The sequence below is a fragment of the Gorilla gorilla genome, chromosome 19 (assembly GCF_029281585.2).
Source record: "Gorilla gorilla gorilla isolate KB3781 chromosome 19, NHGRI_mGorGor1-v2.1_pri, whole genome shotgun sequence".
In the NCBI taxonomy this organism is placed as follows: Eukaryota; Metazoa; Chordata; class Mammalia; order Primates; family Hominidae; genus Gorilla; species Gorilla gorilla.
Genome location: NC_073243.2, coordinates 76,789,534 through 76,812,234, shown reverse-complemented (window position 1 = coordinate 76,812,234; position 22,701 = coordinate 76,789,534). Strand labels below are relative to the sequence as shown.

At 38.1% G+C, this 22,701-nt stretch overlaps 1 protein-coding gene and 1 long non-coding RNA gene across 3 annotated transcripts in view; one reads left to right on the top strand and one right to left on the bottom strand.

The window, feature by feature from the left end:
• CDH6 (cadherin 6) overlaps positions 1 to 22,471 on the bottom strand; it is a 136,347-nt gene extending 113,876 nt beyond the window's left edge. Inside the window, exon 1 of one of the 2 annotated variants that reach the window (XM_019013674.4) lies at positions 21,811 to 22,471. The gene's annotated coding sequence lies outside the window, so the exon portion shown is untranslated. The remainder of the gene's footprint in view (positions 1 to 21,810) is intronic. The other variant, XM_004058997.5, reaches the window with a different exon arrangement.
• On the top strand, positions 1,819 to 14,415 carry LOC129527889 (uncharacterized). The gene is made up of 5 exons (XR_008672979.2): positions 1,819 to 1,898; positions 5,814 to 5,883; positions 9,088 to 9,192; positions 11,623 to 11,717; positions 14,294 to 14,415. It is a non-coding gene; the product is annotated as an uncharacterized lncRNA (long non-coding RNA).
• Positions 22,472 to 22,701: the final 230 nt, after the last annotated feature.

Sequence of the window (22,701 nt, the reverse complement as noted above, 5' to 3'; positions counted from 1 at the left end):
CTGGTGAGTACCAGGTGAAGGCTTTGGCTCTTAGACTTGATTCCGTCCTGCATCTGGATACCCGTGGCAAAGCTCTTTACTTTAGACATGGAGACTGTGAATACCCACAATGAGAAAAAAAAAGAGAAATAGACATGGAGACATTAAAATCATCATTTTGGAATAAATAATGAGTCTGCTGCACACCAGACCTAGAATTTTCAATTTACCTAACTTTATCAGAGTTATATTTTTTATTAGGTTACATCTTCAAAGCATTGATTTGCTCCAGTCAGCAATTATTTTACATGGTAGAACTGAATTGGCTTCCAGCTATTTGGTTTTACATTTTTTATTACTTAAATATTGATGGTACCCCTAAACCTATTGCCTTCACAGCATTCTTAAAGGTGTGGATAGTAAAACTAGAAAATTAAATGTCTTAAATTATTTCAGGGACCAGTGTAGAAACTATATTGAAACCTAGGTTGAATAGTATTCGTACCCATAGCAGTTTATTATGGTCCAATAAATGTAGTATCTATGTGATATTGTACTTAAAGGATTAAAAAGTAATTAAGTGTTTTCAATAAACAAAGTGTCAGAAAGCATCACCAACTAGTTGATTGTGCTTACTAAAGGACTTTTCTTCTAATTATAGTTGAAAATATACTAATGTTAATTATACACATCATTCAAGAGAATATTCAGTGAGAATTATAGCAGAAAAAAGTTGCCAATTTATCCCAAAGTGGGTAAGATACCTCCTCAGCAGCAGGACTATAATTTCAATCATAGAAACTAGATAAAAAACAGTAAAATCGAATCACTCATATATGCAACTTAATCCATTCCCATTGGATCTCAGGAATGAACTAATATGAATTGTGAAGCTTTTTACATCGAAGGTTCAAACATTTTGAAGCTAGACATTTTGAAAGTAGCGAGATGAATGTTAAAGTATGAAATCATTCAAAATTGGCAGTTTCTATGAGGTTCCAAAACTTTACCAGGACATGCTCACATTTTTTCATTAATTTCAGGTCAAGATTTGTCTGCAATCAGTAAATAAAGGCTTACAGAAATGTAGTTCCATTGCCAAATGCCTTAGCTTCGAATGTGATTTTCTTCCAATGTGATTTCTTTTAGATACAACATAATTTCTTTCTGATCCTGAGCATATGGGCCTATGCTAATATGAAATGGTGTCTTAGAAAGATTATTTGTTGTTTTCCGCAGAGAGCAGTCATCCTTTGACCTATATTCAATATGCGACACAGATCTGATTGTGCAACCACCATTAGCCTCATCCAAATCCCCTAGTTGGAGGTTGGGGCTTAGGTCAGGGACCATTACTCTTGGGTGTCAGAGCTAAACTTAATTAATGCCTTTTAAAAATACATGGATGATATTTTATTCCCCTTAGGATGTAGTAAAATGGCCTGCAGAATTTAATTCTGAAAAACGTTAAAAACAAGAGTGGTTGAGTTGTTTGACATGCCTTGTGACCTCTTTCTGAAGTCAGAAGCTTTGCCCAGTGTGTCTGGTTTTTTCCCAGCCTGCTGCCTGTTTTTTTTTTTTTTTTTAAGGCACAGATTCCTTTCCGTGCACCTTTCTGGTCATCAAGGCCCCCTCTGGTAAATCATTGCCGTTTCAACACAGGCCCTCCCCAGTTGTGACGTTCCAGAGCTCATGAATGCCACAGGGGTAGGGAGTTACAAAGTAGAAGCCTCGGACTCACAATTATGAGGAACAATGGCTGTTTCTATGGTGCCAATGGGCAGAGGAGGGAATTCTTCTTGGGAGCTGGTGCTGAAATGTTTAGCAATCATTTTTCAGTGAGAATTGGCAGGTGCCTGCCAGGAGGGGGATGTTATGTCAGCACAGGTGTCAGAGAACGCGAGAGGTTTCTGAAGGAGGTAATTGACAAATCAGATAGGGCTGGGGAGGGTGAGGGGAAGAGGGCAATGTGCTATTCGGCTGATAGCTTTAAAAGCAATTTTTAACCAACATTATTTAAGAGCCTTTTAGAAAGCAGATCCCCGTTTCCCAGAGGCATCTGCCAACTGACAGTCCAACAGGAAAAGAGGAAACTACTTCCGAAAAGGCTTTAAAAAAAGGACTTTTAGAGGCTGTTAAAAAGACATACAGTCACATTCTGCATAAACCTGTTTAAGCAGCAGTTTATCGCACAGATTGGTCTGTTTCTTTCACTTAACAGTCTGCTGTTTTCCTTTACCCACCACCCTAAACAACCCCTCACCCACGCTCTAGAGCCTTTCACCCAACAGCTAAGGAGCACCCCTGTTTTCTTGCTGAGCTCCACACAGGACAGAGACACCAACAGCCAATTCCTGTGAGTGTGATTTGGAGATACAATTTTGATTTTAAGCATTTCATCCTTGCAGTAAAATGCATCTGTTCTGCATTTGAATATCTGCAACTTGTGCTGCTTGGGAGATTTTCTGATGGGTGGATTGCAGCCTTCATTCTGTGCTTTCATTGTTTGAGTTCTAACATTCTTTCCCATCCTATTATCTACAGATAACATCCCTATTATCTAGCCAGCGGTGTAGCTTGCATCTGTGTTTTCAGATTTGAAGAGTACGCATTCAAAATAACTTCTACCACATATTTTTTGAGAATTTTTCTAGAGACATAAAGCTCTCGGTGAAGGAAAAGTAATTATGCTTATCATCTTATCTTCTGTAATTGGTGCATAGTAGGCAAACAATCAGTACTTGTTGAAGATAGAAATGAGTAAATGAATGACTGAGTATGAATAAATGACTACTGGAAAAATAGGAGTGGGGAATAGCAAAGGAAGGTGTCCAGGGGCACCTACGTGGGCTAGAAAAGCAGCTTCAACTAGCTGGTAGCCTTGATTTCTAGAATTATAAGTCAATTCTCCTATTTTATTTGGGGCATTTTTGGTGGTGGAGCTGTGTGTGTGTGTGTGTGTGCACGTTCATGTGAACACCATGAGTTTTTGATGCCACAGTTGTGATCTATCACTTTTCTCCAGTCATTACCCCGTGGACAAGGGCAGGCCGGCAAACAGGTTAGAGTAATACCCTCAGGCCAAGATGACAAACTTCTTCACAGATTTTACGTCTCCCATTCTTACTTAATTTTGGCTGCAGTTGGTTCACACCTTCCTAAGCCCAAATGAGAATGAAATTGGGTTGCAGATTTTCTAGGGAATGGTGCTGAAGGGGCTCTGAGGAATTCTGAATTTCAGCCGCATTTGGCACATTACGGTTTCAGCCAAATCACGTTTCAGTGAGTAGAATTATGGGAATATTAGCCCCGGTGGCACATTATATTTGTACACAAAAAAATGTCATGGCTCATTCCAATTAATGAAAAATTTTTTAAAAAGCTTGCAGGTTGCTTAAAAATACCCAGGACCTCCGAGTTGATTGAAAATTTGGAAGAAATAATAGTAACAACAGCAATAGCAGCAGCAGAAACATCTGACATTTTGGGGGTGTTTTCACATGCTAGGCCCCTTGTGGAAGTTCTATTAGCAATTAACTGAGTTATTCCTCACAACACCTTGATTAAGTCAAAACTATCATTATTCTCATTTTATTGGTGGAAACTGCACGAGAGAAATGTCCAACAGGGCATCTTTTGGACAAGGTAGTTCTTAGACAGTCAACTTGGGATTCATTCGTCATACAAAAGTAGGACAGATGAAGAGCTCAGTGATGAGATACCCCCTTTTCTCCAAATTTCACACACGTACAGCTAGTCTCCTAATTAAATATGGAGCTTTTATGGTTATGGTTCCTTAATTCTGTCCCCAGATTGCTAGGCCAAACAAACAAACAACAGCAAAACCCCACAAAGCACAAAACCCAACCACAAACAAAACATATTTGTCCTAGTTACATTTGCAGAGAGGTGAACTCACACCGTGGCAAGGTCAGTTCTCAGGGAATACAAACAAGATCAAGAACAAAATTTAAGATTCTAGATTTTATTCCACTTTGGGAACATCCTGTTGTGTGGCATACATCACAACCACCTAAATGCATTTGTGAAAAAAAAACCCCAGAACCTCATTTTTTTTGCCGAAAATTACCCAGATAATAGATGTAGAACTCTGTTGGCTTTTCATTTTATATTTTATAATTATTTCTCACACTGTTTTGACTTGGATTTAGATAAACATCTGCATTTCAGCTTATTCGCCTTTCCAGTAAAACCTAAAAGAAAGAAAAAGTCCCTAAAGAAGGATTTGGGATATTTATAGTAAGAAAGAAAAAAGAAAACTGTTTTGTGATTCTATTTTTGAAGAACATTTTTTTTTTGAAGTTTCTTAAAGCTCTAGTGGTTAGGAAAGAGCTAAAGGCAAAAACTTTCTTAAGAAGCACTTCAGAACGTACTCATAAAGTTGAAGCCCAAGCCAAATCCCCCCACCCCACAGAGCAAGGAAAGTGCTCACATAGCCTGATGTCCTTTGAATCTCTTAAGGTTATTTTCTAAATGAGACTATGAGAACAAAATGAAATTATATTTTCCTTTCAGCTAGTTAAGCCGCAAATCCCTAGATGAAAAAAATGTTTTCCTTTTGGACAGTGATGTATTTCTAGTCAGTCTATTCCCAAAACAAACACACCAAAAACCCACTTCACACACAGGCTAAAATAAAAGATAGGAACAGAGGTCCTTCAAATAATTAGTATTGCTCTAAATTGCCATTTTGCAGGTAACCCTCATTGAACAGAATTCGTGGACTTGGGTCTTGTTATCTATTACCTCTAAAGCTATAGTTTATTAAATAGAATTCCATTGAATCCTTTGCTTATACAATACAGTTGGCCCTCTGTATCTGTGCGTTCAGCTTCCACAGATTCCACCAATCATGGATCAAAAATATTCAGGAAAAAAACCCCAAAAAATAACAATACAAAATAATACAAGTATAAAAATACAGTAAAACAACTATTTACATTGCATTGATAGTGTATTAGGTATTATAAGTAATTTAGAGTTGATTTAAAGTATATGGGAGGATGTAGGTAGGTTATGTGCAAATACTTCACCATTTATATAAGGGACTTGAGCATCCTTGGATTTTGGTATCTGCTGGGGAAAGGAGGGGTGTCCTGAAACCAATTCTCTACAGATACTGATAACTGTACTTATATTTTCACTTAGTATCAGAATCACAAAGTATCAGCAATACTTATTTATTTATTTATTGAGATGAAGTCTCGTTCTGTTAACCAGTCTGGAGTGCAGTGGCGTGATCTCGGCTCACTGCAACCTCCGCCTTCCAGGTTCAAGGGATTCTCCTGCCTCAGCCTCCTGAGTAGCTGGGATTACAGGCACGCACGACCATGCCCGGCAAATTTTTGTATTTTTAGTAGAGATGGGTTTCACCATGTTAACTCGAACTCCTGGCCTCAAGCAATCCACCCACCTCGGCCTCCCAAAGTGCTGGGATTATAGGCGTGAGTCGCCGCACCCCCAGCGATACTGACTTTAAGTGACTAAATCATAGTTTATGGTGTTTGTTGACTACCCAGCATCTTTCTCACCCTTTTCTTTCTTCGAAATAGAATCTCAGTTTTGTTCAAGTATTTGCCTTCTGCAAACACACACACACACACACACACACACAGACACACACACACACACACAATTTAAGAAAAGTTGGTCCCAAGAATGGGTCTTTATTCTAAAAAGCTAAATAGCACCTAGAATTTCCAGCACTTAATATTGTATTGAGTGGTCATATGACCTAACTTGGCACAATGAGCTGAAGGACATTACCCTTAATCCTTAATTGTGAGAACGACTTTTTTTCTCTTTTCTACTAGACAAAAATATGGAAGGGTGTAGCTCCAATTGCCACCAGCAACCATCTTCAACTCTGAGGCAAATCACCAGGTGAATGACTTTGATGCTGAGGATAGCAGGAGGGAGATAGAAAGATCCTGAAATTTTGGTTGTATCACTGATCTAACAGATCGATTGCAGCCTGCTTTCCTGTAGACTGTCTCTTATGTAAAATAATAATTTTACTTCTGTTTAATCCAGTTCGAGATGGGATTTTCTCTTACTCATAGTCCAAAGTGTCCCAATATACCAGCCGAAAACACTTAGAGAATCAGAGTGAGAAGCAATCAGATCTTTAGGATGCTGAGCATGAATGACTGTAGCTTGCTTTTCTGACCGCCTTTCCCGTTAATAGGGTTACTTATTGCCTTCCCCTTTACTCCCACTAGCTTAATCACTCCTGAAAATTTTTTAACTCTCTACTTCTCATTCTAAAGCTGGGGATGTGCAGTGTGGGAGAGGATGCCCTTAACCAGTTTAGATCACTTGTGTTAATAAGAGAGGTTACTGATTGGAAGGCTTTAAGCAAGAGAATTGTGCAGAGGCTCAAACACAATGCTGGGAATCACTGATCTCATTTTTTTGAGCCTGTAGTTTCTACTCCTTTTCCTTGGAAGTTACAATTTCCCACAGTGGTGAGATGCAGTAGAACATTTGCCAGAAGCTACCATGGTACCTACTCTAGTCTAGGAAATTCACTTATGTTAAACAAACAAACAAAAAAACCTAATTTCTATTCCATTGATTAGTAAGTTTAAAATTCTCCATATACCTTTGGCTTCAGAATGATGGATATCACATTAAATAGGGAAATATAAGGGAAATCATCCAGACCTCTCCCACTTCATCTCACAACCTTACAAAACAGTTGGCATGCTCAGACAGAGCTGGGTTGAACTGCATGTTTCACTGCCAAGCAATATTCATGAAGATCCTATTCCATGCATTGACGGCCACTCAAGGAATGAAATTGGACTACATAATCAGTTGAATTTAATTCAATCTTTTTGGTACAGGCATGTTCAAGGTTACAACAAGGTACATAGAATCTGGTATTAGACTTCCTGTAGAAACTCAAGAAACATTTCCAAGGTTGGAATTTGAAGCAAAGGTAATTTTGCTCATGAAACACATACATAAGAGTTTTCCATAGATTTTTTTTGTAGATTCAGTTTGATGTGCTACTATAGGTTGATAACAAACTAAAAGATAAGCAAAGTTTATCATACTAGCCTACACCAATAAGAAATAATATACAGCCACAGTTTCCACCATGAACAAATAAAAACTGTAAGCAATTCAATGCCTTGGAGTAGAGTAACCAAAAAAATGTCAACTTTCCTATAAGACACTCAATTATCCTGTTAGGAGATCCGTCAGTTATAGAATCTGTAACCCTATTTCAGACATTTGGCCAAAGGCACCTGTTGGTAGAAGAGCTGAGGCAGGACTGGCTTGTTTGTCGTAATATAAAAGATCCTTGGAGGATGTCCGGGGTCCAGGGTCTAAAACCCCTCGTGGCCTTTGGAACACCAAGCTCTGTGCCAAAGGGTGGAAGGCTGCCCTGCCACGCCACAAATCTAAGCCCAGGGCATAAAACCCCTTGTGGCTTGGATGGAATCCAGGGCTCAGGGCATAAAACCCCTCGTAGCCTCTGGAATGTGCACAGCCTTGTTGGTTGCTCTCCCAGGCTCATAAACATGCTCTCCATTATATCAAGCAGCAGAGCATATTCTATACGTGTCAAAGAAAATGCTAAACTGTCACAGCTACACTTGATGCACTGCTACCTTTCTACTCCAGCAATAAATAGTGTGGGCTCCCAGAGCTCGGGGCCTTCACAGCCTCCAATCTAGCGTTAGCCCCCTGGATACACTTTATGCACTCTTAACTTGTCTTTTCTCATTCCTTTGACCCCACTGGACTTTGTAGCCCCGACGGCCTGGTGTTGGGCTTGATCACCCCAACAGGCACCAAGGTCATCTTGGGAATATTTCCCTTCTGTTGGGTGTAACCCTTTGAACAGTCTAGAAGGCTGGCCCCAATCTTCTTCCTTCTTAAGTGTATTGCCTCGATGTATCCAAATAAATCAAATTATTAGGAAAGAAAACTAACCTCCAACACAAAAAATGTAGAGAGGTACATAAATGTTGTCCAGAGTTTCATAATGAGTTCTCTCCTTTTGTTCTCTCAACAAACATCTAATGTGTTCTCACCATTTGTCAAAAACAAGGCTAGGCCTTTTTGGTAAAAGGAAGACTCAGTGGCTTTGTTTTCCAGATGCTTACAGTGTGATAGGTGAGACCTAGACAGTCATGCAGAGACTTTTGAAAAGATGTTTTTACAGTTACGCTTAGACTAAGTAAAGGCTCTGACACACTCACACCATGAGGAATCTAAGCTAAGAGTGAGATAGGTAGGTGGGGGTCAGAGAATGCTTCTTGGAGAAGCAGATTCTTGGTCTTTGTCATGAAGATCCAATAAGATTTGGCCAGGTGAAGATGAGTGGGAGCACTGGTCAGCTGGATATTAGCAAGGAGTGTGAGTGTCAACACATTCAACTCCAGAGTTAGTAATGGAAGATCCCAATAGATTTCATGACTAAAAGACCTGAATTCTGAAAGAATAACTTTCTAAAATAGCAGCTTTTAATGGTCATGTTTAATTTTGACCACATACTGCACCTCATCTGACATCAAAGCATGGCATTATCTGTGGCACTTGACACAATGCCTTGCCCAAAAGTGTTCATTAAATGGCTGAGTCGAATTGAAATCCTATCACCTCAATCCTAAATTTTAACTAGTCTTCTTGTGTAGAGTGATTTCTTGCTGAACTGTATTTCGACTGACCAGTATATGTATGGCTTTGTGCTTTGTGGAAAAATCACTGGGGAAATTGTAGGGATTAGTGAAGGAACCACCAAGAAAATATTCTGAGGCATATCATCAAAAATATAAAACCATGTTAAGCTTTTGGTAGTGAAGGGAGGTATGGTGCTTCTTTCTAAGCTGAGTAGGAGGTTCAAAGCCAAACCTGAAAATGAATAGAAACCTTACAAATCATGAAACTCAAAGCTAATTTCTGTATTAATGTAAGATGTAAGTATGGGCGAATAGAAAACATAATCAATTCTGAATATCCTATTCATTATATACAAAGCTAGTATTATTGGGATAGAGTATGAGGAAATAATCTATTTTCCCTAAATTGCTAGTCAATGTATGTTTGTCTTGTTACCTGCTTTCTCTGCAGAACTGAGCACAGGGGCCCTCAGTAAACATTACAGAATGAATAAAGTAATTAATGATGAATCTGAACCTTTCAAACACCCTTGTGAGGTTTCCCTTGGGACCAACAGTAAGTGATTATAAGACTGACTCAAATTAAAGCGAACAGATAGGCCTAAAGCTAAAAGGCCTCTATAAGGCTGAAACCTGTTGCTTTGGGCTATAATTAATTGATCTCACTTGTTATAGAATATACTGGTACACTCACTGAAGGATGAAAAAGAAAATGAATTTCCTTTCTAACTGTATTTTTAAGCCTTGAGAAATGTGTACATGTTACATATAAGATATATGTATATATAAAATCCCTATACCTTTGACTTTTTTGTATTTGAGATTTATACATTTGAATCTATCTATCCTGTCTATTTTCTATGTATCCATCTATCTACCTATCTATCTGTCTATTTTCCATCTATTCTATCTATCATCTATCTATCTGTCGTCTATCTATTCTATGATCTCAGTACATGTATATAGAGCACAAAAGGCACAAGAATGCAATAGTTCAAGCAATGTGGGTTCTCAAGGGTGCCACTATTGAATTTTAGCTCCAAAAAGAACCAACTATGTGACCCTGGGCAAGTTGCTTAATTGTTCTGTTCCCTAGTTTTATCTTTAAAACTGAGAAGATTGACAGTATTTACTTGAAAGTCTTGTTGTGAACATTAAATTCATGTAAGATATTTAGAATGATGCCTGAAATATTAAGTGCTAACTGTTAGGTTTTATTATTCTACTTCATTTCCCCAGTCATCTTTCTTATTTTTAATCCTTAAGTAACAAAATTCAAAATACTTTAAAAAGAACATGTAGGATTATTTGGATGAGAGGCAAAAAAAAGTCATTCACTTAGCAAATAAGCAATTGTTTTATTTATGATAGAAAATACATGGTCACACACATGGCTACTAAAACTGTAAGAGAAAAAAAAATCTTGGCAGGGACATTGTTTAGTTTAGGTATGAATTCTAAAAAATAAAATATGTTAAAAGTGTAAACTCAGGGGTACATTCTGTTTCCAAACACAAACTAAGAATTAAAAAATCAAAATGACAGACTTCTGCTAATCTGCTTAGGAAGGCATAAATTATTAATCAGGCTCCAGGCAACAATGTTGAATACCAACCTTAATAAAACGCCTGCCTGGAGGAAGGTGAGGGCTGGTGGCTCCGTTATTGAAAGCTGGGCTGCCCTATCAACTTGCTTAGTCTTCCTGGCTCTCAGGACACCACTGATAGGGCTTCCTTCAAAATAGGCTCATTTGAAAGTGGTCAGAATTATAAAAAATTAAGTTGTTAGCATGAGATAGAAAAGTGTATTTTCACTGGCAAGCATGAGCTTGAACAGGAAATCAGTTGTAAAAATATTTAAGAGATGCTTTCGTAGCTTACATGAGAAGAATTTCACCTAGTAAGCATTTATTGAGCCTTCCCTATGTGCTTACAGTTACAAGGGATGCCCTCATCTTAAAACTCTCATCTTGAGTTGGCAAAGTGATATTTTAAAGCCATTTTCTCCTTTCTCCCCCAACCTGGATTTATCTATTCCATAAAGCATCTTATGTTTGTATCAGGTGGGCTTTTGCTGTGCAGGGAATCAAATAATGGATTTTCCCAAAAGTCTTGGCTGAATATCATTCTTAGGAACACTTGTCAATCAGGTAAAACCTAAATTGGAAAGTACTTGACAAACTCAGCATCTCCTTGGTAGTCAGAATCTTGTAGCTGCTTTTTTTGATTGTGGAGTTTAACATGCAGTCCAAATTTCACTTCTCGCTTTAAAGTCTTTTACAAGATTATAGACATTAGTGCATATTTTAAAATCCAAAACGGGACAGGTTTGGCTCTCATCTTCTGTGATTGGTTTCTCTAACCAGCCGTGATAAAAAGATTATCATACAAAGAAAAAAGAGAAAAAAGCCATTTAAAAATCCATTTTGGTTTAGTGAGAAATTGGGAAGCAAACATATGCTCAATTAATGTTCAGAACCTCAAAGGTGCAAAGCCAACTTTTTATTCTATAGTGCCCAATTAATCCAGCCTACGGTTTCAATAATTTCTCCTTTCTCTGCCCACCACATAGAAATCTTTTATTACATCAAATTAAACTCAGTTGCTTGAGAGCACTTTACTCTTATGTTGCTTCCAACTTCATATTTTAAATAAAGTACCCGTCCTCCCTAGCGTTACGTTTGGGGAGAAAGTGGTTATTCAGATAACCACTAAGCACCTTGCTCTGTCCACTCATGTACTGAGGTCATCTCTTCAATTTAATTTCATTGCTTTTTGGAACACAAAGTACATGCCCATTTAAACTCAAGAAGAAAAAGTTTTCTAAGAAAAACAAACCACAGTGCTCTTTGGAAAGATATTTTGGAGTGTGGTAACAGAATCAAAAGTGAACTTGAGGAAGAAAAAAAGTATCAGACAAAATATCTAAATACAGCACTTGCATTTGACATTCCTGCATTCTTATCTTAAATGCAATTTTCTTCCAGGTAATAGCATTTGCTATGAATGCAAAAGTTATGGCTGAGCAGGCACTTTTTGTATCTGGAGGTTTGGGACCACCTCCTCCTGGGTACATTAACTCGTAAGTGACTCCACTTCATTCTGTTGTCTTAATTAGGACCTGCCTGACAATCATTAAAAAATCAGGAAACAACAGGTGCTGGAGAGGATGTGGAGAAATAGGAACACTTTTACACTGTTGGTGGGACTGTAAACTAGTTCAACCATTGTGGAAGTCAGTGTGGCGATTCCTCAGGGATCTAGAACTGGAAATACCATTTGACCCAGCCATCCCATTACTGGGTATATACCCAAAGGACTATAAATCATGGGGCTATAAAGACACATGCACACGTATGTTTATTGAGGCATTATTCATGATAGCAAAGACTTGGAACCAACCCAAATGTCCAACAATGATAGACTGGATTAAGAAAATGTGGCACATATACACCATGGAATACTATGCAGCCATAAAAAATGATGAGTTCATGTCCTTTGTAGGGACATGGATGAAATTGGAAATCATCATTCTCAGTAAACTATCGCAAGAACAAAAAACCAAACACCGCATATTCTCACTCATAGGTGGGAATTGAACAATGAGATCACATGGACACAGGAAGGGGAATATCACACTCTGGGGACTGTTGTGGGGTGGGGGGAGGGGGGAGGGATAGCATTGGGAGATATACCTAATGCTAGATGACGAGTTAGTGGGTGCAGTGCACCAGCATGGCACATGTATACATATGTAACTAACCTGCACAATGTGCACATGTACCCTAAAACTTAAAGTATAATAATAAAAAAAAAATAAATTAAAAAAAAAGGACCTGCCTGAAACATCTCTCTCTCTCTCTTGCTTTATAAAAAAGCAGGTAAATCAGAGAGGGAAAATGTGGAACTGATATTTATCACAAGGCCACACTAATAGAATTAATCCTTTATGAAACACTGACAATATCTCTACTAGATACTTTTAAACAAGTAGCTTAATACAAGAATAATTGTTGGGAGAAAAGTCGCTGAACTTGGTTCAAATGAGGAGTCAGCAGTAATGTAACAGTCAAGGTAGATTTTATCATTTTGCATTGGTAATTAGACTGACCACAAGCCATTTTGATTGGTATTAAATTAGAAACTGTTGCTAGGGGGAGCTTAGAATATTTTGTTGAGTACAAAACTGAGCAGTTGCAAATATATATATATTTTGCATATATATATGTGTGTGTATATATACATATAGTTATATATATGTCACATATATACACATATATGTGACATATATACATATATGCGTATATATGTTACATATACACATATATGCATATATATGTTACATATACACATATATGCGTATATATGTTACATATACACATATATGCGTATATATGTTACATATACACATATATGTGTATATGTAACACGCATACATGTATATATGTAACATATATACATATATGTACTTTACATGGTGTATATATATGTACACACATATGTGTATATATATGTACACACATATGTGTATATATGTACACATATGTGTATATATATGTACACACACATATGTGTATATATATGCTCAGAGCATATATATCTATACACACATATATATATATCATGGATAGAAGGAAAAGAGTTGATAATATATACGTTTGTGTGTGTGTATGTGTGTGTGTATATATATATAAAGTACATATATACACATATATGTATATATGTGTATATATACATACAGTTGCATATATATATGTGTGTGTGTATATATATATTTTTTTGAGGTGAAGTTTTGCTCTTATCACCCAGGCTGGAGTAGAATGGCGTGATCTGGGCTCACTGCAACCTCCGCCTCCTGGGTTCAAGCGATTCTCCCTCTCAGCCTCCTGAGTAGCTGGGATTATAGGTGCCTGCCACCGTATCTGGCTAAGTTTTTTGTATTTTTAGTAGAGACGGGGTTTCACTATGTTGGCCAGGCTGGTCTCAAACTCCTAACCTCAGTTGATCCACCCGCCTTGGCCTCCCAAAGTGCTGGGATTAGAGGCATGAGCCACCATGCCCGGCCTGCAAATATTTTAAAGTGGATGCTAGTAGATTAATGAGACTCTCTTTCTTTTTTAATTCTGCAAAAGGAGATTTAAGCTTTGCAGTTAAAAATATGATAAGCTCATTTTAATGACTGAAATCTATACTATACACTAGAAGGCAATTGCTTTTTGAAGTAAAAATGCATATCTCAAAACACAGACCAACATGTTAGTAAATTTTTGTCTACAATTATACAAAGTTCACTTTTAGAAAAAAAAGGCACTCATTTTATAATTTATATGGTTAAGGTGGGCTGTGTTTGTTCTGGCTTATAGAGTTAGATATAAATTTAAAACTTTTCATATCCCACTGAATTATCCACTATGTAATCAAGTGGGCAAATTCACTATTAATGACACATTCTGGCCATGAGCTTGGCAAAACATATTTTTTTTGAGGATATGTTAATATGGTCAAAGATCATATTAGTATTCCAAACGTTAGTATTAATCTCTGTAAGTTTTAATTAAGAGACCCAAGGATACCTTTTCCTTAAATGGCTTTTGTTTAGTTTGTCTTTTTGGTGTTTTAAATATAATTATAATTCCCTTTTACTTTTTGTTCATCCAGATAAGAAGGAAGAGAACCAGGTCAATCATTTCTCAACATGATGTCAGTCATTGTATTAAACCAGTGGTCCCCAGACTTTTGGATTTCATGGAACATTAACAGTTTTATTTTTTAAAGGGGAGAGGATTGACATTGAGTTACTTGCCAAATTTAAATTTTGCCAAGGAAAAAGCCATCAGAATCTTTCCCCATATTTCCATGAAAGAATTGACATTTTAACTTCAAAGCAGTGGGAAGGTTACTGTCTGATTTCTTTAAATCAAATAAATTGAGATTTATGAGACACACAATAGGTTGTCATCATTTCTCATATCTAACCACTGACCAGTGATTTTTTTTATTTCAAAGATGGATACAACTTTGGGTCTCCTGGGGAATCACTGATTTAGATAAGGTTTACTCAAAACTGCCATCAACCCATTACAAATAAAACAAAACCCCAAACCTTATCATATGTCTCCCTAGCAATGGTCAATATTTTGAGGGAAAATATTAATTCTTCTTTGCAATAGGAAATTTACAAAATGTAGGAACACACAAAATTCTTAAAGAAGCCTACATCCTTATCTTCACCGCAAGTATCCACATTTGTCCCTTCACAGAATAATTATAAATAACAATATTCTTTATTTAAATTTCCTCTTTAATTTTTAATGCCAGAATTAAATGGTGATGATAAAAAGCAATAACATTCAACAACTAGAAATCAAGCTACAGCAGAGAAAGATAGAGATAAGAGAACAAAATAAATCAAATATATCTATGGATAAGTTATTCATCTCTCTGGTCATCAGTTATCTCACAGTTAAATGAAGAGTATTAGATAAAGTCATCTTTAAGCTCCTTCCTGTGTCTCACATTCTCTGATTATATTTCTAATGATCAAACTTTCCTTGAAGGCTAGATTAACTACATGACTTTTTGAATGGTGGCGATAGAAAGAAGAGAATATAATGAAAATGGCTCATCAATGTCAACCATATAAAACATGACTGTATTAAGAGGGTTTCTTCCTCCCTCCCTCCCTCCCTCTCTCCCTCACTCGTCTCTCTCCCTCCTTCCTTCTCCCAACTTCCCTCCCTTTCTCCTTTCCTCCCTCCCTCTTTCCTTCCTTGCTTTTGTGGGGATTGTTTTCTGGTGGCATGGTAGTGGTGTGTATATGTGTGTGTGTGTGTGTGTGTGTATATATATATGTATGTGTGAAATTTTACTTGGTAAATCATTCAGAACAAATACCAAATTGTGATAGTAATGAAGTAACAAAATAAATGTGGTCATAAAAAAATATTTTTACTTACTAGATAAAGAAGGACACAAACACTATCTTACTTAGCTCTACCCAGAGTCCCAAATGCTACATCCATGGTAATGTCAACGAGCTGAGAATGGACTGATGCCCTTAGTGGGTGCTGTGAGGTTGAGGTGTCCCTCCCCTCTCAATGCAATGAACAGGTGTCATTTGAGCTACCTTCCTGAAATACCCCTTTCCTCATAAAGATCCCTCTGAAGGCAGGATAAGATAATTTATTCTCATATAAAAAGTACCATCATTATGTTCAGAAAAATGGCCCACACAATGCTTTCTACTACAATTATAAATTCTGACACATGCTCGCAGATGATTTTTCAAAAATGAATAACTTAAAAACATCTTCCTGAGCCTTCACATCTGCCAAGCTCTGGTCAAAATAATCAAATCATTCCCATGCCCTCTGCTGCTCTGTAGTTCTCAGAGAGAGTCACACTTTTACTTCTAAGACATCACAACTGTTTGTTAACAGCACCTTCATTAAGTGCTTGGCTCAAACAGAGATCCCCTGGAAATTCAAACCAAAAAAGGGCTAAGTAAAGAGGATACAAGTATAGTAGGGTCATTTTGATTTACTGTGTAATTATTGCTATGCGAAATGCATGTAAAATACTTAAAAGAGGGTGTGACATAGAAAAGCTCAGTAAAGGTTAGTTTATTATTTATTATCATTATTATTTGGATGTATAAAAGTTCTGAGCCAAGATACTGGTGAGTGCTTTTTATCTTTGCTATATATATATATATATATATATATATATATATACACACACACACACACACACACACATATATACACACACAAACATATATGTTATCAACTCTTTTCCTTCTATCCATGATATATAGATATGTGTGTGTATAGATATATATGCTCTGAGCATATATATACACATATGTGTGTGTACATATATATATACACATGTGTGTGTACATATATATACACCATGTAAAGTACATATATACATATATACACCATATATATCATATATATACATCATATATATACACCATATGTATATACACACACATATATTATCAACTCTTTTCCTTCTGTCCACTATATATATGTGTGTGTATAGATATATATGCTCTGAGCATATATATATACACATATGTGTGTGTATGTGTGTGTATATATATATATATTTACCATGTAAAGAGGTGAGGGGTTGCTGTCTTGTAGCTCTGCCTTTCATCATGCTATATCACACACAGGATCCAAATGGGTGACAAGTAGAATACTTGGTCTATATTATTACTGTATACTTTGGATTGCAGGCATCAGAGGAATACATGGTTTTTCTATTTAGCATGCAGGACAATAAAGATAATAGAATGAAAAGAGTTGATATTCTTCAATGCACTAAGGAAATCTTTTCCTTGATTCTGATGCAATTTCAGACCACTTTGAAAAAGATATTCCTCCAGTTAATTTACCATCCACCCAGGGTTACCTCCCTTAGATGGTGATTTTTTAAAGGTAATTTTCAAGTTTGCATTTTATGGTAGAGAAGAGTAGTGTGTATAAATATGTTAATGATGTAATTATGTTTATAAAGTGGCATTTAACAGTAGCACTATTTATAAAGAGGAAAATGCACCCTATGTAAAAATGGCAATTTTGATTCTATTTCTATTCTTATGTTTCCCTCTGCTGTAAAAATTTATGTCCTCATCTCTTTCCATTTCACTCACTTGGACACTTCCCCAAGTTAATTTTTTCTTGCTGTTTTCTCTTCCTCTAACTTATTAGGTCTCTTGGATATCTTTTGGCCAGACCTACCAATTTAGGAAATTAGAGAAAGAGAAAACACAGTGTTCTTTCAAGTGCTGAAATATGAAGATAAATCATACCCTGTGGTATGCTAGCTTTATGTGCCTCATCTTCTTCATAAGTCGTTTCTCTCACAAGATAGTACCACATACACTAAGAAAAGCTTGCAAACCATGCTGCCCATTTACATGACAAATCAAATTTAATATTAACACTCTGGCATTAATGAAACTCTACCTCTTATAAATCATAACAAGGTGATCTGATTGCTGGAAGAAACCAGCACCCAATGGTGTTAGTGTAAAGATATTAAACAGATGAAATAATCTTTAATAGTCTCTGCATATGAGTCTACTCCACATTTATGAATGTGTGCTCAGAGCATTCAGCCTTCAATAACTTTTCTTTGTTGGAAGAGTTGAAAGTTTCTTGGAGAGTTCAATTTTGAACAACTAGACTGTTGGCTGCAGATGGCTCCCTCTGACCCAACTATTTTGTAGTAATTTTGAATGCACCACTTCTTTGAAGGGTTGTTTATACTCTCCCCTCTTCCCTTATCTTCCTACTTTGTGGGTGATAGCATCACAAACACTATACACATTTGGTTCAATAGCTAATTAGAGAGAACTTGAAGTTCCTCATAAGATTGTTTTGAAAAAGAGAGGCTTCTGTACGAATAGAAACTTAAAAAAGTAGACCAGTTAATCTTTGGAAAAGGCAAGCTGGAACAAAAATATTACTATTTAGTTTCAGTAAAGTGCTTCAAGCACTCATCTGTCTTCAAAATAAAATAAAAATTCCAAGGGAGAAAACAACATGAAAAAAAAGAAGAAGAAAAGAAAATCAGCCCATATGCTGCATTTCTGTATTTCTTCTCTAATATTCTTGGAACACTGTCACAACTGGGTGCTGTGTTTGCGTGTGTGTGTATGCCTTCTTCTTTCTGCAATTCTCCTATTACCATAATGTTCTTGAGTCTTTGAATTTAGAATCATTATTCAGAAAAATATTTAAACCAGAGAAAGTTTGATTGTCTACATTTTCACTTTTTTTGTGAAGTAAATAAAGTGTGCTCAGTAGACACTGACTAGGTTGAAACACTGTTAAGAATGCAATTCAGACTGAGTCACTGCTTGTTATTTTTATAAGTGAGACCCTAATTCTGATGGACACCAAAGAATAAGCAGCCATGACTAAGCAAGAAGCACAAGGCAACTGGATTCTGCTGGATGTTATCTTATTTGGAACACATTTCAAACTTTAGAACAGATTTTTAAATTGGAAGTTGAAACCTGCAGGCTGTCAGCAGAAGAGGCTGATTCACCCTACAGAAATTATGTTACTCCAAGTTCCAGGCAGAGTATTTTAAGGAGTAGGTTATCTAAAATGTGTTGTGATACATCAAGGAAAGAAATGAAACAGAAAAAACCTGGAGTAAGGATGACACAGGTATCTAAACAGCTTTTGGATGTTCAACATATATTTATTTGAACGGGGAATTCTTTGAATTAGATGGCCTTAGTTCAGCATAACCTGTGAATGTTCACAGATTTCTGAAACAGTCATTGCACTTTTTTTTCCTGCAAACATTTCTTTTCTTGTTGTTGGTTGGGGAGGGGGCGGCGGTGCTCTTCATGTAGAACTTTTGGAGTTCTAAATATAATGTTATTATTGTTATTGAGTAAATTAGAAGTAAGAAAGTAGAGTCTTGGAAAAGATCAGAAATAAGAAAATCTTATATTGATGATGGTAAATTCTTTATTAATTGGCCATTGCTTTCATTTGGAATCATCCAGCAGTTACCAAAAGTCTAGATATTCAGAAAACCATAAAAATATTTGTAAGTCCCCTAAATTAGAGGAAGTACAGAAATAATAGCAATAATGATTGGACCTGTCACAAATATTAAGATAGTGCTTAGAGAATACTAACTTGTCTACAGAGAAAAAGTTGTTATACTCTTATCTTAGGTAACAAAATCCATTCTGCAGCTGAACTCCAGGGAGAAATGCATGGAGTGACCCACTAGAGGTCCCTTCCAACTAAAAAAAGTTTGAATAGTTCAAAGGATTCAGCCTTAGTGTGTTGGCATTCATGACTGCAAAGCAACTACGGGGCCAGAAGAGGGGACCACACATTTCAATTCCTTAGGAAGATTGTAGTTTCACTCAGAATATTGGTCACATTTCGTTCCTTTTAAAGAAATCTCTGTGGGACATTCACTCAATTAGTCCTAATGTTCAGAATTTGGTGCTGTAATAAATACAGTATCATATAATACCCTGTGACTGTAGCTGTGCTTTCTAGAAAATTTTTAGCTGTTTTCAAGTGTCTCGAGCAGTATTTTGCAAGGTACATTTTTTCTTAAAAAGGAAGAGTGCCTCACTAAGTTTTTCCTTGCAAAGCTGATGGAAGTGGTGGGTGGAAGAGGTAGGGTACACGTTTTTTGATAGTAGGCAACTTGGTAGAAAATGATTATGTTTCCATATATTATCTTTGCAGAGTTAGCAGTACAAAATGTAAGTGCAATAAATTGGTGTAAAAGCCAGATAGTAAAGGGACTAAAAGTCCCTATGGAGATACCAAACTGTCACTTTCTTGTAATGGTAGCAAAAGATAATTGTAGATACAAATACAGTAGAACTGAATTGGCGCCATTTTCCTTCAAAAATGGGCTGCTGCCTCTTAGTTTTTCTGAAGAAATTGGTTACTTCCTCTGCTTCAAAAGTATGGCATGAACCATTACATTAGGTGGGAAAAGATCTGTCTTTTATTTTCTTCAGTACCTTTTTAATTAGAACACGCCAAAGAGCAAAAGGGGATGAGATACAATCCTATGTGATTGCATTTTCCAGTCAATTGTTGGGTTTCTTTTAAGTTTCTGAGCTCTGCATTGACAATCTGGCCTCTGGCATAAACTTTACCCTCCTGGTTATGACATAATGAAGACATCTGCTCAAGCATACCCCTTTCTTCACACAACTGGTTTTACGGTTCTCTAAAATAGCAAGCATAGAGCCGTGCAAGTACTATTACACAAGGGATGATGCTCAAGTCTCAGGTGAAACTGGAAGAGATTTTTTTTCTCTCTCTCAAAGTAAAATCCTAAGGGTTTTCCTTTTCAGGTAAAGCTTTCAGCAAGAAAAGAAAGGAAATAAGCAACCCTTGGCACTATTCATATAAGCATATTTGTTAGTCCTTCTTGGAAGAGTTGTACATTAACTAGGAATATCCCTGGGTTCCTTTTTCCAACACAGGGAGGAGTTTGCAACCCCCTGGATAATTAACCACTCAGAAAGCCCACATTTTGATCTGCACCCCTCCAGAGCAGCCATATATGTACACAACAGCCACTCCTGCAACATTCTTGCAGGGAAAACCTCTTCCTTCTTTCCCACTGTGTGCTTTACGAAGTGAAAGTGAAGATTCGCAGAGACACGGTCTGATACACCTCTATAGTATGACTATCATCATTTAAATTTTTTTTTTTTAATGGGAGTAGGAGACAGAAATGTGTGGCTATTCCAGATGATTAAACTTCTTGGTTCTTGAATGTTCTGAGTCATAGTTAACTCAGGTGGCCAGCCCCTTGCACTGACAGAGACCTGCATTTAACTCCCCATAAAATATGGATTTTATTGCAGCAGTGACACTTAGCACCACGCTGACCTCTCCAGCATCTCCCATCTCGAGATCTACGGTAACTCATGACAGAATATCTAACTACGGAAGAAGTAATCTCAGCTCTGCAACTGCTGCAGTCCACAACATTGCAGCGTCCCTTTTTATTAAATTCTGGGATTAACGCATTGGGGGCTCCAATTTTCCAGCATCTGGCACCGAAAACCAAGCGCACTCCAACCACTCTCCAATCAGTCCGGGGAAGGCTTTATCCCCCAGATTTGAGCCTGGCCAGCCGTGGAGGAGCACGAGCGAACTGCGCCTTCCACATGACTTTTCCCTGGACAGTGTGCTCCATTTTCGGAGTCCAATGTTGGACTTTCCTTGCAACCTAAGCGTTTCTGTCCTAGATGAGCCGGCAGGCGTTGCCTGGAACGTGCAAGCTAACAGTTTTCTTTAGCTCCTTCTACCAGCCAAATCGTCTCTTTAGTTTAAGTTTTCCTTACTGGGAGCATTCCAGAGTTTTAAGACTACCTGATTTTCTGCTTTACCCCAAAAGCTAAGAAATGTAACTCAGCCCAAGCAGTCACCACGCAGACCCTTATGATGCGGGCAGGTGGAGATAAATCAAGCCCCAAACGTCTCGGCGGGTCCTGCACGCACCAGCGCCCTTTGGTAATTGACCAGCCAACTTTGCAAATGCCAGAGCTCCCCTGGCAGCCTCTGCCGGCGTAGAGAAAGGCAGCGGGTTCTTCTCCGGCGGCCCGCTTCCCGGTGCCCCCACCCAGCCCCACGGCGGATCGGTCTTACCAGGAGGCGGAGGAGCGGTGCCCAGGCTCCCCGGGAAACGGCGTCGGTCCTGAGCAGCGGCAGCAGCGCCGCCCGCGCAGCCGGACCCGCGCGCCCGCCCCGACCCGGGCTCGCAGGCTGAGAGCATCCCTCCCAACTCCGGCGCGCGGCACCCACCGGGCGGAGAGGGCTCTCTCTCTGATTGGCTTCTATCAACGCTACAGAATTAAAAAAAAAAAAAAGGGAGATGTATGCATAGCCAACGGAGCCCGAACCCACCTCTGCTCGCCTTCCTGCGCCCGCGGAGACCCTGCGACCCGCCCAGGCTGCTCCTGCCTCCGCCGCCGCCGCCGCCGCCGCGGTCGCCGGCTCTGCCGTTCTTGCTGTCGCGGCTGAAACTGCAGCTCTCGGGATGCGAAGGTTACGGGCTCGGGAGAGCTGGCTCTTGTGGGCACACACTGATTTGCAAGTGAATGAAGTGGGAGGGAGCAAAGAGAGGAGGACTTTGTTAAAGAGGCCCAGTGCCTGCCCCCGCCCGCCCCCTCCCCTTGACAGAATGACTCCCAGTGTTTGAAGTCCTGAGCAATTCGCTCCCTGGAACACTCCTTCAGCCCCAGGCTTTCCTTTGCTTGCTTGCTTTCTTTCTTTCTTTCTTTCTTTCTTTCTTTCTTTCTTTCTTTCTTTCTTTCTTTCTTTCTTTCTTTCTTTCTTTCTTTTCTTGGAGAGGGTTTAAGATATACTCAGAACTTGTATGACTCCGTCTGTTTCCTCTTTTATACTATGAAAATGCACCTTGTGCTATTATCAGCAACGGTCTGATGTTCTTTTTTTTTCACCGACCAAGCAATTACAATTCCCAGGGACACAGTACCTCGTCACTCTATCAGTTGGCCAGCTTCGTGTGATAGCACG